This window comes from Podarcis pityusensis, assembly GCF_964106645.2.
Source record: "Podarcis pityusensis genome assembly, chromosome: 4".
Taxonomy (NCBI): Eukaryota; Metazoa; Chordata; class Lepidosauria; order Squamata; family Lacertidae; genus Podarcis; species Podarcis pityusensis.
In genome coordinates, this window is record NC_138027.1 from 59,107,210 (window position 1) to 59,120,180 (window position 12,971).

Sequence of the window (12,971 nt, forward strand, 5' to 3'; positions counted from 1 at the left end):
TTGTCAGTAAGCGGGTTTTAAATCAGGAACATTGTCTCGGAAGTGTTACTGTGGATCGGAGTCACAGCCACCTACAACCCGGATCTTAACCGTGTTCCTTGTTTCCCCTTTTTATATTTTAAATTGCACTGCGGCCTTGGGACGGACTGGATTCTGGCTGGCAAAAGCTGGTGCCTTCTCCGACGTTTCCTTATCCCTGTTTGCATTCCGAGGAAAACATTTGCTTTTCGGCTCGTAGCCGAAGATCGCGATCCCTCGACCTTTTATGGCCGGCCCGCGGCGTTTAGGCGCTGAATTGCGAGCTGCCCGCTCCGCAACTCGACCGAAGCTTCTGCCTCTTCCTCGCTCTCGGCGGGGCCGCCTCGGGCCTGTCCCCTCGCGAAGAAGGACGCCGCCGCCTCCTCTCCCCCCCCCCCCCGGCTCTTAGACTTGGCGTGGATCCCCTGGGCGGCTCTATCCCTTCTTCACCCGCCCGCCTCGCGCGGCCCTCTCCCTCTAGCTCCTCCTCGGCCGACCACCCCGAGCCTCTCTGACGAGAAACGCGACGTAGGCGGCGGCCTATAAATAATTTCCATTATGTTCAGCTGACAGCGTGAGGCGATTAATTTTAATAGCTGTATATTTGCCTGGCTCTCCTAATGCCCTGTAATGAGATGAGAAGCCACCCAACCCCAGATGGCTCCCTCTCTCTCCACCCAGCCCTTGCGAAGGAAGGAAAGGGAGAGAGAGAAAGGAGTGTGCGCGGGAGGGGGGCGGCCTGTTCCGGCTCCCCTCCCGCTTCTGCGTTCTTGCCAGGCTCTCCTGTTGAATCCTGTGAAAGATCTTCTCCGACGCCGGCCCCGAGTAGCTGATCCCCTGGCCGCCCCTCCACAGCCACCCGCTCACTTCGCCCCCTCGGGTCGTTCCGCGCGTCCCTCCCGCCCTGCGAAGAGGGGCAGGCAGGCCGCGCTTCATTTCCCCTCCCTTCCTCCTCGGCTCCGCAGTGAATGGGAGAGAGAGAGAGAGCCGAGGGAGCCATTATTATGACAGGGCACATTTTCTCTCTCGCGGTCTGTAGGCCTGAACGGAGCCTGGGCTCTTTCTCCTGTTCCTCCAGAAGAAGGCGGCGGCTTCCTCGCGGCTTTTGTGAGGCGGGAGGTGCTGGCGGGAGCGTGGCCTGCTGCGTTTCTTCTCTGAGGCGCGCCGGTGGCTGTCGCTAGGGGCGAGAGGGGACCGCGGATCGAAGGCCGTCCTATTAACCTAAATCTCCCGAGCTCCGGGTCGAGCGACGAGCCTTCGCCTCCCGCCCTCCGCTCCCCCCGCGCTTCTCCTCAGGAGTGTCTCTGTTTGTGTGTGTGTGTGTGTGTGTGTGTGTGTGAGAGAGAGAGAGAGAGATGTGGTAGGGGGAGGGAGCCGTGGGGGAAGAAGGCGAGGGGCCTCCGGAGGAGCTGAATGTGTGTGTTTTTGGTGAGGGAGTTGGGAGTAAACACGCTGCGGCGGCGGCGCCTATTCCTCGGCAGCAGCCAGAGCTAGCGAGTTCCGCCGCGCGCTCTCGCTCTTTCTCTCGCTCCATGGACAAAAGCCGAGCGGGACTCTGCTCGCTTTCCTTCTCAGGCCCGGCGGGCGGGAACGAGAGCGGGGGAGGGGAGGGAAGCGCGCGGGAACGAGCAGGGCCCCCCCACCCAGGGGTAGGTAGTAGGTCCCGGCGATGGCTGGCTGTGGTAGGTAAGGAAGAGAGCGAAGGGGGGGGGGGGCAGAATACATCTCCCTCCTTGGCCTTGAGTCCCAGGCCAGCCTGCGTCTGCCATTTGCCTCTCTCTGCCAGGTGGGACTGCGCGGAGGAGCAGGCACCTGTCTTTCCCCTCCTCATCCCCCACCCTCCTTTGTGGGGGGGGGGGTTGCTTTTTTTTTTTTAAATGAAAGAACTGCACACTGCTAATTACCACAGGTAATTGCGTTTCTTTTTGAAGGTCATTTGAAGTCACAGGCTCTGTGTGCGCCAGCGTTTTTTGTTTTGTTTTGTTTTTAATTCCCTTTTATCCTCGCAGAGGACGTGTGCTGGCGCTTTCTCCCATCCACCCACCCCTCTCTCTCTCTCTCTCTGCGCGTTTTAAATGTAAATAGGCGGGGGTGGGGGGTGATTTCCGTATAAGCCTATTATCGGCGCAGAAGGGCTACAGTCAGTCAGTCTCCTCTCTCTCTCCCTCCTTCCCCCTCTCTCACCCTCCTCTCCTCCTCTGGGTTCACAACAAGCTGTAGGGTCGGTGGGGCGGGGGGACAAAAATAAGCAGCGCCACTCTTCATTCTCGGAAGCTGAAGCTGCTTTTACAGAAGGCGAGGAGGAGATCGGAATCGTGAAGTGGGAGGCGGAACGGGCAGCTAGAGAGAAGAGGGAGTGCTATTTATCAGGAGGGGGGGGCGGACAGTTTTTTCTTTTTTTTAAAAAAGCCCACCCTGGAGGTTGGCTCCTCTCAGGCCAACCTCTCCGACTCCTCCCGAAGCATTCATAAAGGAGAACGGAACGCCGGGGAGGAGAAGGAAAAGGAAAGCGGCTGCATCAGACAGCGATTGAACACACGCGCACGCAGACACGCCAAGGTTAAAACCGAGAAGCGCCGTACTTGTACCCAGCCAACGTACTGGAAGCAGCTAAGCATTTTTCAACAAAGGGGTGGGGGTGGAAGCAACGGAGGAAACGGGAGAGAATGGTGCTTCCTTCTCAGCTGTCAGGGTGAATGGGGTCGAGGACCTTGCAGGTTCGCCCTCCGCACCCCCCTTGTGTGATCCCCATCGAAACACTGCATCCTTCTGGGTACCTCGGTGGTGGTGGTGGTACAACTGAGAAATCAGATAAATGAGTCTACATCTCACTACTACATCTCAACTTCCTTCTTTGAAAATTAACAAGTGTGACACAAGAAGAAATGTCACGTGAGAAGAAGCTCATCCTTTTGACTTTTCTGAACTATTGGCAACACCACCCCACATCCAGTCTTGTGGGTCCAGTACAGTACATGTAAAATGGCAAAATACACATGTGTGATTCACACATGCCATGCTTGCTTCCATCCCCGCACACACAGGAAAACAAGAATGATTTCCATTTAGTGGGAGTACAATGTGCTTAGTGGCACATAAAGGGGGAAGGGGACACCCTCTTGAAGAAGAGTTTGGCTCCAAATATATTTAGCTTTTTTGTGGGTGTTTTTATGATAGTGGCATGTACAATAGTGGGGGGAAATGGACAGTTGCAGGGTGCTGACATCCATATGCCCCACCCCCACTTACCAGGCCTCTTACCAGATCATCAGAGTGGTGTCAGGAGGGCAAGGAGACCGTGTATGAGATTCCAGTGAGGTTTCGTCAGTCAAGCAAAAGAATCGACCAAACTTCCCTTTGCGAGGCAGGACCTCTTCAGTCACAGAAGACTATGAGCTAGCCTGCTCCGGTGCCTTTGAAACATAGCACCCTATTAAAGAGGAACTGGAAACTAGGCCACAGGCTTTTGAAGCCTCCACATGTAATAACATTTGAAACATCACTCTTTTTCTCTCTGGGCAAGTGTGGACAAGACTGATCTAGCCACCTGTCCACAGCTGGTTAGAAAAAGGAGGAGGGGGATGGTATTTAGTCATCTGATGCTATCATCCAAAACACCCTTATGCTTGCAGATCTCCCTCCAAGTCAAAAGACTTCTACTGTACAACATATAATCAATAGCTCCAAGTGTTCAGAAGTCTCTCTCTTGTTTCTCCAAACACCCTCAAACCCTTAAAGATGGCTGAAATATCAGTATCATAGGATGATATAGCCTTTCTATTGGCTGGATCTTCTAGATATTTACTCCACTGAGAGAAAGGCAGTCACTTTTCTCACAAAGACACATCACGTATATGCAAAAGTAGCAACACAGACTTTATAGCCAGTGCTAGCTCCACTCTTCCTAATAATCCCTCTGCAACAAAGCGGACTTTTATTTAATTGTTTGTTTAAAGCTCTTTTTACCCAAAAAACCTCCCAGAGTAGTTTACCCAAAGCAGAAGTAAGACGGTCCCTGCTCAATCTAAAATATACTAACACGGTAGGGGAGGAAAGCATGAAGTGTGTGCAGGGGAGCAAGCTTAGTTCTTAAAGTCAGAATTCTTATAATGACCAGCTCAAATAGAAACTGTTGCAAAACCACCTTGGAAATGTGCTAAAAAGGTCCATCCAATACCATAAATTAGAGAAATTGCAGTATTCCTTAGCTTTCCCCACGAATATTCTGATTAGGGGTGGGGGGAAGTCTATTTATTTTAGCATAAATTACTGTTTCCTGTCTGAGTTGTTTATGTTGTATTTTGCTTGCAGCAACCTCCCTCCTCCCCTTCAAACAGGCTCCTCTAACTTGTTCAAGGTTTGAAGCCAAAAAAAGGTTTCCTTCCTCTAACTGGAAATTAGAACTAGATCTTAAGAGGAGTGGAATAAATTTTTACATTCTAGCATTTCCAAAAAGATTGATAGCATGTGTGCAATAAACTCCAAATGGTGTGTTTCAACAGGAGAGCAAAGCACATGCTTAACTTCCACTGAAATCCATGTAATTTTAAAAATTCTTCATTTTGCATGCTTTGCCCCTCATTTTTGTACAGTTAGCAGTAACTGAAAATGCATATCTAGCTCAAACTGACAGTTCTTGATGTAAAAATGACATAATATGTGCCTAACTACTTATGTGGTTATTATGCAACCTTCTGATACCTCAACTGCCAGTGCAGTGGCTAACATGTCAGACTAGGACCTGAGAGAACTGAGTTCAGATGCCCACTTGACCATGAAGCTTACTGGGTGATATTGGGCTGGTCACAGCCTCTCAGCCTAACCTACCATATGGAACAGCTGCATATTCTGGCATTGCAGAGGGTTGGACTAGATGACTTACGGGGTCCCTTCCAATTCTAAAATTCTATGAATATTTGATGATTCTAGAGTTCACATGGGGATTAAAAGAGTGAGGTGGGGAAGAGTCATGTAAGCTACCAGGAGCTTCTTGGAGGAAAAGGTGGGATATAAATGCAATAACTAAATAATCCAGGGTGGGGAGCCTCAGGCCCAGGAGCCAAATGCAGCCCCCAAGGCCTCTCTGTTCACTCAGAACTATAGGAGCCAACTCCTAGGGGGTGAGGTCTTTTCAGCCCTCCCTCAATAAAATATTTGAGGGGGCTGCCTCCCCCCCCAGTTAATTGGCATTGCCATTAAAACGGTGTGGGTGACCACATCTTGTGATTGATTATGTGGGGCAGGGCTTACCTGGGCCCCCGATATTTTATTCAAGTTGGCACCCCTGCTCATAACTCTTTTTGAATGTGACCTTGAACTGTAAGGCATTTTGCTTGTTTGGATGGAGGCTAGAAAGGAGTGGGTGGGTGTAGAAATTAGCCCACAGTACAGTTGGGTGGCGCTGTGGGTTAAACCACAGAGACTAGGACTTGCTGATCAGAAGGTCGGCGGTTCGAATCCCTGCGATGGGGTGAGCTCCCGTTGCTCAGTCCCTGCTCCTACCAACCTAGCAGTTCGAAGGCACGTCAAAGTGCAAGTAGATAAATAGGCACCACTCCAGTGGGAAGGTAAACGGCGTTTCCGTGCACTGTTCTGGTTCACCAGAAGCGGCTTAGTCATGCTGGCCACATGACCCGGAAGCTGTACGCCGGCTCCCTCAGCCAATAAAGCAAGATGAGCGCCACAACCCCAGAGTCGGTCACGACTGGACCTAATGGTCAGGGGTCCCTTTACCTTTACTTTACAGTTGCTTCCAAGTAAACACTCACAGAACTTTAAAGGGTTTCTATCACACTCCTCACTTCAGGGATGCAGGTGGCACTGTGGGTAAAACCTCAGTGCCTAGGACTTGCCGATTGCATGGTCAGCGGTTCGAATCCCCGCGGCGGGGTGAGCTCCCGTCTTTCGGTCCCAGCTCCTGCCCACCTAGCAGTTCGAAAGCACCCCTAAGTGCAAGTAGATAAATAGGTACTGCTTTATAGCGGGAAGGTAAACGGCGTTTTCGTGTGCTGCGCTGGTGCTGGCTCGCCAGAGCAGCTTCATCACGCTGGCCACATGACCTGGAAGTGTCTCTGGACAGCGCTGGCTCCCGGCCTCTTAAGTGAGATGAGCGCACAACCCTAGAGTCGGACACGACTGGCCTGTACGGGCAGGGGTACCTTTACCTTTTTTATCACACTCCTCTGTTCCCTGGGTTGCAGGAGAGTGTTTGCCTCTCCTAAAGGTTCATTTAAAAAGAATTTGAAAAAAGACCATTGACTCTATAGTGTCACAAGTCTCCAAAGTCAACTGCTTCACAAGTTCTGGCTAATGGCTTCAGAAGTGTTTTGTTTAGCTAGAAAGAGTAAATTGCATAAATTGAGGGCAGCGCTAATAAGAACTGGATAAGAAAAGGTGGTGGTGAGGAGCTGGAGCAGCAGTTCTAAGCTATGGTCTGAAGGCCCTTAAGGTCACCACCATGCGGAAGCTAAGCAGGTCTGGGTCTGGTTGTCCCCTGGATTGGAAAGGGTTGGGGAACTCCTTGAAACCCCCTGTATCAAACCTGGGTGCAATTAAATTAAGAAGATTCATAAATGCAGTTCTAGACCGTGCTTGATAGACTAAAAATATAGTAGTTACTTTTGAGCATCTGGCAAATATGGGGGCTGAATGTGGGAGCTAGAGTGTTGTTTTCATGAAACAAATGTCCACACAATGCCTGCTGCAGGAAAAACAAAATAAAGGAGGTTTCTGTAGAACTTCCGCATTTCTCTCTCTCTCTCCTTCACATGCCCTCTGCTCTGTAGTTCTCAAAGTGAGTATTTCCTTTTTCTCTTGCAAATTCCTCCTGAGAAATCCCCTTGTTGGACCCCCTCCTAAGCTAGTTCATTCCAGCTCCTTTTCTGCCAAGGCCAACTAGCCATCTGGGCCCATTCAGGGTGTGGGTTTAAACAATGGCTTTTCATATGCAGGCTATCTTGCTTAACTGGACAATCAGGAGAGTTTATCAGATAAGAAAGACTTTATTATTCAAGCTGCTATAGAGCTCAGGACAATACAGCCCGAGCCAATGTTAAGCGCATTTAAGTCTCATTGATTTCAATGGGAGAGAGCTGTGCACACTTTTCCTCTGAAATAATTTGAACGTTAAATGCCTAACTTTGTCTGGATTCTGCCCAGTATGTTTTGTAAGTATGTGGGGATGAATGGGAACCCCAGGGGACATCAATGGCTGTTACAGTTATGTCATTTGTAATGTTCCCTGGTCATTTATAGCCAGGGGTGCAGAGGCAAAATTTGAAGTACTTTCCATTACAACCCTCATAACCTTGTTCTGCAGCCACCATGTTCCATCAAAGACTATGCAAGAAATATTAAGTTTTGACCAATGCAGACATTACTACTTCAACACCAAACCAATTTTTTTTCTTCCTCTGCCTCCTGCATTGCTTGACATCCAGTCTGAAGAAGCATTATTGATTGCAAAATAGTGAAACATTTTGGTTGGTCACAATACTAATACACACACACAAACACACACACACACACACACACACACGTAAGTTTCCCCAGCCGATATACGGGGACTCTGGTTTCTCCCCCCCCCCCCGCCATCATAAAAGTGGCAGTCAACCCTTAGCAATGCATGTTAATATAACATTTCCTCTGATGGGTTACTTTTTGAAATAAAGCTTATTTATTTGGCATGCAGAAGACTTGGCAAAATAGTGCTTGGGAGATGATACCATTGTCCTTGCTGTGAAATAAGTGGTGCCATTTCCTTCCTGCCCATCCCTGCTCCACTATACCACCGCTTATTGTCCTAGTTGTTTTGTGCTGCAATTATAGCTTAAGGGCCAACATTACAAATAAATGCATATCGATATGTGGGTGAGGGTCTTGCTTTTCTATACATTGCTAATCTGCCCAAGATTCCACTTGACATTCAGGGCTTATTTTTCACCCTAGTAATAGCTGATAGTTCAAAGCATATCTAAGATAGCCTAGTACAGTGCTGAATCATTTCAGACCCTCCAATTGTCTTATAACTATGGAACCTTTTTGAGCCATAGCCAAAACTATTAGAAGCTCAAAGATGTCACTAGCTGAAAATGGAAGACAAATTTTGAAAATAGTGGACTCAGAAATCAATATCTTATCAAGAGCTTCACTGTGTCTTGCAAAGTATGAGAACCTATGAACTGCATCTCGAGTTTTTGTGGATGCTAATTATTTTCTGCATAAATTGACATGGAAATAAATTTGCCTTTCTGGAAATATCCAAAGACGAAATAAGTACTTCCCAATAAAATCATTCCCACATGGAACCATCTCAATTTACTCTCTGCCAGATGACAACTATTAAAAAAAAACTTGGACATGACATGAAACAGCTAAGTAGGAAAGAAATGACACGGAGAGCACAATAGCAAACTATACTGGGGAGGAGAGGGATTTGAAGAATCACAGAAAATTGATGTGCCCAGAAACTTCAAATGATCCAAAGTAAACTGCACAGTGAATGAAAGGAAAGACAGGTTCTAAAAGAGGAATAGATGGGTTCAGGCAGCAATGGATGTCAAAGCAGCAGCAGAGCATGTCTTCATGGTGCCTGGGGCAGGCATGCAAGTGCACATCAGTCCAGCCCCCTGCTGCTGACGTGACGTCAGCCCCGATCCACTTTGCAAGGCTGGGATCAAAGGGCACATGGCTGTTGCGTCCTCCTCATGCCACTCTGCCAACGCCCCCTAGAAAAATGTGTCTGGGGCCATTGCCCCAATAGCACCCCACACGCTATGCCCCTGTATCCAAGTAAAATCAGAAAAGCAAAGGCACAAAGTAAGTTGCAACACGAAACATGGGGTAGTTTAATAAGCATGTTATGAATTAGGGGTAAAAAGGACATGAAATTATAATCTAGGGCAGGGTGGTCAATGGCTTTTTCGGTGGCCCTTGGTAACATTTGATGCCCCCCCAGCCCTTTTGCTGCCTTCCCAAAGTGAGGTGCTGGGCTTTGAGAAGGACGTATGAGAGCCCTAACAGTGTCCTATACTCAGAGTCCTCCTGCCTCCTTCACAAAGCCTAGTTCCCAGCTTTGGGAAGAAGGTGTGAGGGCTCTAGGACCCTGTCAGAGCTTCACACTCCTTCCTAAAGCCTGGTGCCTCACTCATCTGGCTTTGGGCAGGCAGCATGAGGGCTGAGGGGGCATCCGATTTTAGCCTTGCTTCCCACCCCCTGAACAACATGGCAGGTTGCAGCCTGCAGGTTCCGTGTTGAAGTACTCTTGCAGCCCATTTGGTCTGAGAGGTTGCCCTGATCTAAGGGCAATGAGGGTGTTGTAGGACTGATGCTTAAAAATGTGATAACAAATGAAATGAAGCATAACTATCTGAAGGCCACAATTTTGGGCATGCCTACTCTGTGGTACATGAATTGCCGTTAGCAGGAACACAGAGTTTATGGTTTGCTGGCAAGGTTTTTTCTTGACCAAGACACTGTAGTAGCAGAGATCCAAAGATAAGAAGTGATTCAGTTCTGTGTTGGCTCCAAACACTAGGCCACTTCTTTGCTCCTGTGATCCCATTTCAGCAGTGTCTTTTGTACGGTTGTATTGTGTGTTGCTGATGGGAAGCATACTGTATGTGAGCCCTCATGCTGCCTTAGAGACGTGATCCATGGAGGGGAAAAAGCAAAATTGGACAGCATCACAAAGCAAACAGAGGGGAACCAAGCCCAGTGCATGAGACAAAACAGATAAGGGGAGAGAGAGTGGTAGAGACAGGCCAGACATTATGCCTTTGGTCATTTCTAAACAGGAAGTGCAGCTTCCTAACCAGCTTAGGCATCTGGAAATAGTAGGTGCAATAGAAAGATCCATCTGGTTTTGACTATATTTATTTCTGCCAACTGTTACTTTTATTTCTAATTTATAGTTTGCTTGTGGATATACTGTAGGAACAAAATACATGATACTCTTTGCCAACATGTCTGAGCCCCAGCCACAACTAAGTTAAAGCAAAGTTGTAGGAACCGTGGAACACATTGCTTGTGAGCAGGACTGCCACTGTCAGAACGATGCCAGGTTAAACTCAGTACTTTTGTTCTCAACTCAATGGAAGTATGTCACTGTCTGTTACACTCCAGAATTTGATAATTAATCATGCAAATTCCCTGATCTCTGTGTGTGCCAAGGGCAGAGCCAATACTTGCACTAATGCCTCTGAGTGATTTCTTGAAGAAGCTTGTGAGCACCTTGTGAACTTCCATCTTCAGCATGTTTTCTAATATAACTTTGGTCCTCCTTAAGCCAGGAACATCATCAACCACGCTAAGATGCTGATATGTGCACTTTCTCTCAAATCTCTGTCATAAAATGAAGAATGCCAAGGATATACACACACACACACACACACACACACACAACCAATGACCTTTGATCCTGGAGTGGTTTTGGTTAAATGCATTCTGTGCAAGCTTAGAGGTGAAGTCTGCAGAGGCTGGCTGGTGGGAGCTTGTGTGTATGTGCGTTACTGTGAACCTTGGTGCTGAAAGCATTCCCAGGTTGAGCCCTGATTCAAAATTAAGTCTAATTTTCACTTAAATTATACAACAGCCATTATCCAAATAGGTTTGGAGGAAGAACTCGTGCTGTTAATTAGGAATATTGGCTCTCTGATTCTAATCATGTTACATGAAAGTAAGGATAAGTTCACACAAGCATGTTCATTGCTTGATGACAGTAAGGCAAAATGAGGATTTGCCTCTGTGGAATGAACCATCACCATTCAAATACTAGAGACCACTTTCGTATCATGTGAGCCACTCAGAGGATAAAGCTACAGGGTGGCTTATATAAATATGGTAAGCGGAACAAAAAAACCAAATCGCAATACCTTTCGGCATGTAGGCTAGATTAACCATGGAGTGATGTACAAACAAGTTGGTTTATTTGAACCAGACCCTAGTCTCTTAAAAATGAATACAATTTTTGTTTCCCAGGTGTGCCCCAATCCATAGAGGACTTAAACGTTCTTAGTTTTTGCCCCCCACCCAGTGGACATCCCGTAGTCATCACTGGGGAGATGATCCTGGCTCTGAACGCGATGCACGTGGGATTAGCAGCCTGCCCGATCCACAGCCCAATTACTCGGACGAGCTGGGATTTAAGGCTTTCAGTTAGCTAGGTTACGTGACGCATCGCGTGAAGAGCAGTGCGAAGAGCGCGCTTCCGGGAGAGGGACAGCGTGAGTTATGCTGCGATTTTATGCATTTAGTTCCTTCCACCTCTCTGTCTCTCTCCACCCACCCCAGCCCAAGTCAGACTGAAATATGCGAGGGGCTACCCACCACACTAATCTGCTCTTTAGCAAGAGGCAAAGTGGGCGTCGCCTCCTTTGCTCCGTCGCCACCTTTCCCTGCGCTCACTAGTAAGAAGTATTATCCCTGTCGAGGTCCCTTTTATCTCGCATCATAAAATATGTACAGCGATTACCCTAGACATCCTCTGCAAACGGTCCTGGAGTGGGGTTATCTTGGGTCGTGCGGCTTTAGCAGGCAACAACAGGATCCGAAGGTAACTTAGGACTCCCTGGGAGACGGAAGAATGAGTGGGGGACGGGGACCAATTGTTAGTCTGCAGTTGACTCCCCCCTCCCTTATCAAAAGTAAATAAAATGGGGAGGGAAGGAGTCGCAGGAGCGGGGAGAGAAACGACAGGCTGTTTTTTAAGTACGGGAGGCATTAACTGGATTGAGAATAAAATAGAAGGATCTGTTTTCAATGTCCCGGACTGGAACAGTCTCTAAATCAAGAATATTGAATCGGAAAACGTGCAAGATAAGGAGCAAATGAGAAAGGGCACTGAGACAAAGCCTGAGCGCATTTTCGCAGACAGTTCTGTCGGAAGGGCAAGATAGGGCAGTGGCTGTGTGGGTGCGGGGTGGGAGTGGAGATTTAATGCAGCCAAGATCTCACCAGTCCTGCCTTCCTTTCTTCTTCAACCTCTTTTTCCCCACCTCAAGAGGGGAATGGGAGACGTGGCTGCGTGAAACAAGACTCGTAATAGGTCAAATAAAAGAACAGATGATAAAGAGTGCCTCTGAGGGTGTGTAGAGTTGTCACCCTCTAAGTCTCTTGTCGCGGATTCCAGGAAGGGGCCAAACTCAGATGCGTGCACCCGGGGATCCTTCACCTCTCCGGCCCTGATCCCGCTGCCTCTCCTGCTCAGGGAGCTCCCGGCCCGGGGGAGTCGGAAGAGGCAGCCCGCGGCCCCCAGCGCAGGGAGGGAGGGGAACAGGCCGAGCTCTTGCAGAGGAAGGAAGCCGAAGCAGCTCGCCCTAGAGGCGGGCTGGCGGCTGAGACGGGTGGAAGGGAAAGAAGGAAGGAAGGGGTGTGAGGAGGTGTAACAACAGCAGGGGAGCCGAAGCGAGAGAGCCGTGTGGCCTTGCCTCGCTCTTATCTGGGTCAAGAGGGTGACAGCGCCAAGGAGCGCCCGATCGGGAGCGAGAGACAAGGCGAGCGAGCTCTGCGCTCCTCCTGCCACCGCAGCCAGAGGTAATACGGCGCCTCCGAGGAGGAGGAGGAGGAGCCGGCAGTGGTGGAGGCGGTGGCGGCGGCGGCGGCTTCGCGATGTGCCTCCTCCTCCTCCAGAGCCGAGCCAAGTCCAGGTGCGCTGTGGTTTCGCTCCCGCTCCGGCAGCCCGCCTCCTCCCACCCCCGAGGCACACAAGCGCCAAGGTGGAGCAGCCGAGCCTGCCCTCGCCTCCCCTAAGCGGACCCCGATCTCCGCGGAGAAGGAAACGCCGGCTGCGGAGAGCAGCCCGGGCGAAGCCGGGCCCGGAGACGCGCAGCGGGTGGCACTTGGCCGGGTTCCCAGCCGCTTCCTTACTTCCCCACCCCCACCTCCTTCTCCTCCTTCTCTCCACCCCCCCACCTCCTCCAGCCTCGCGGCTCTGCTCTAGCAGACAACAGCCGCGA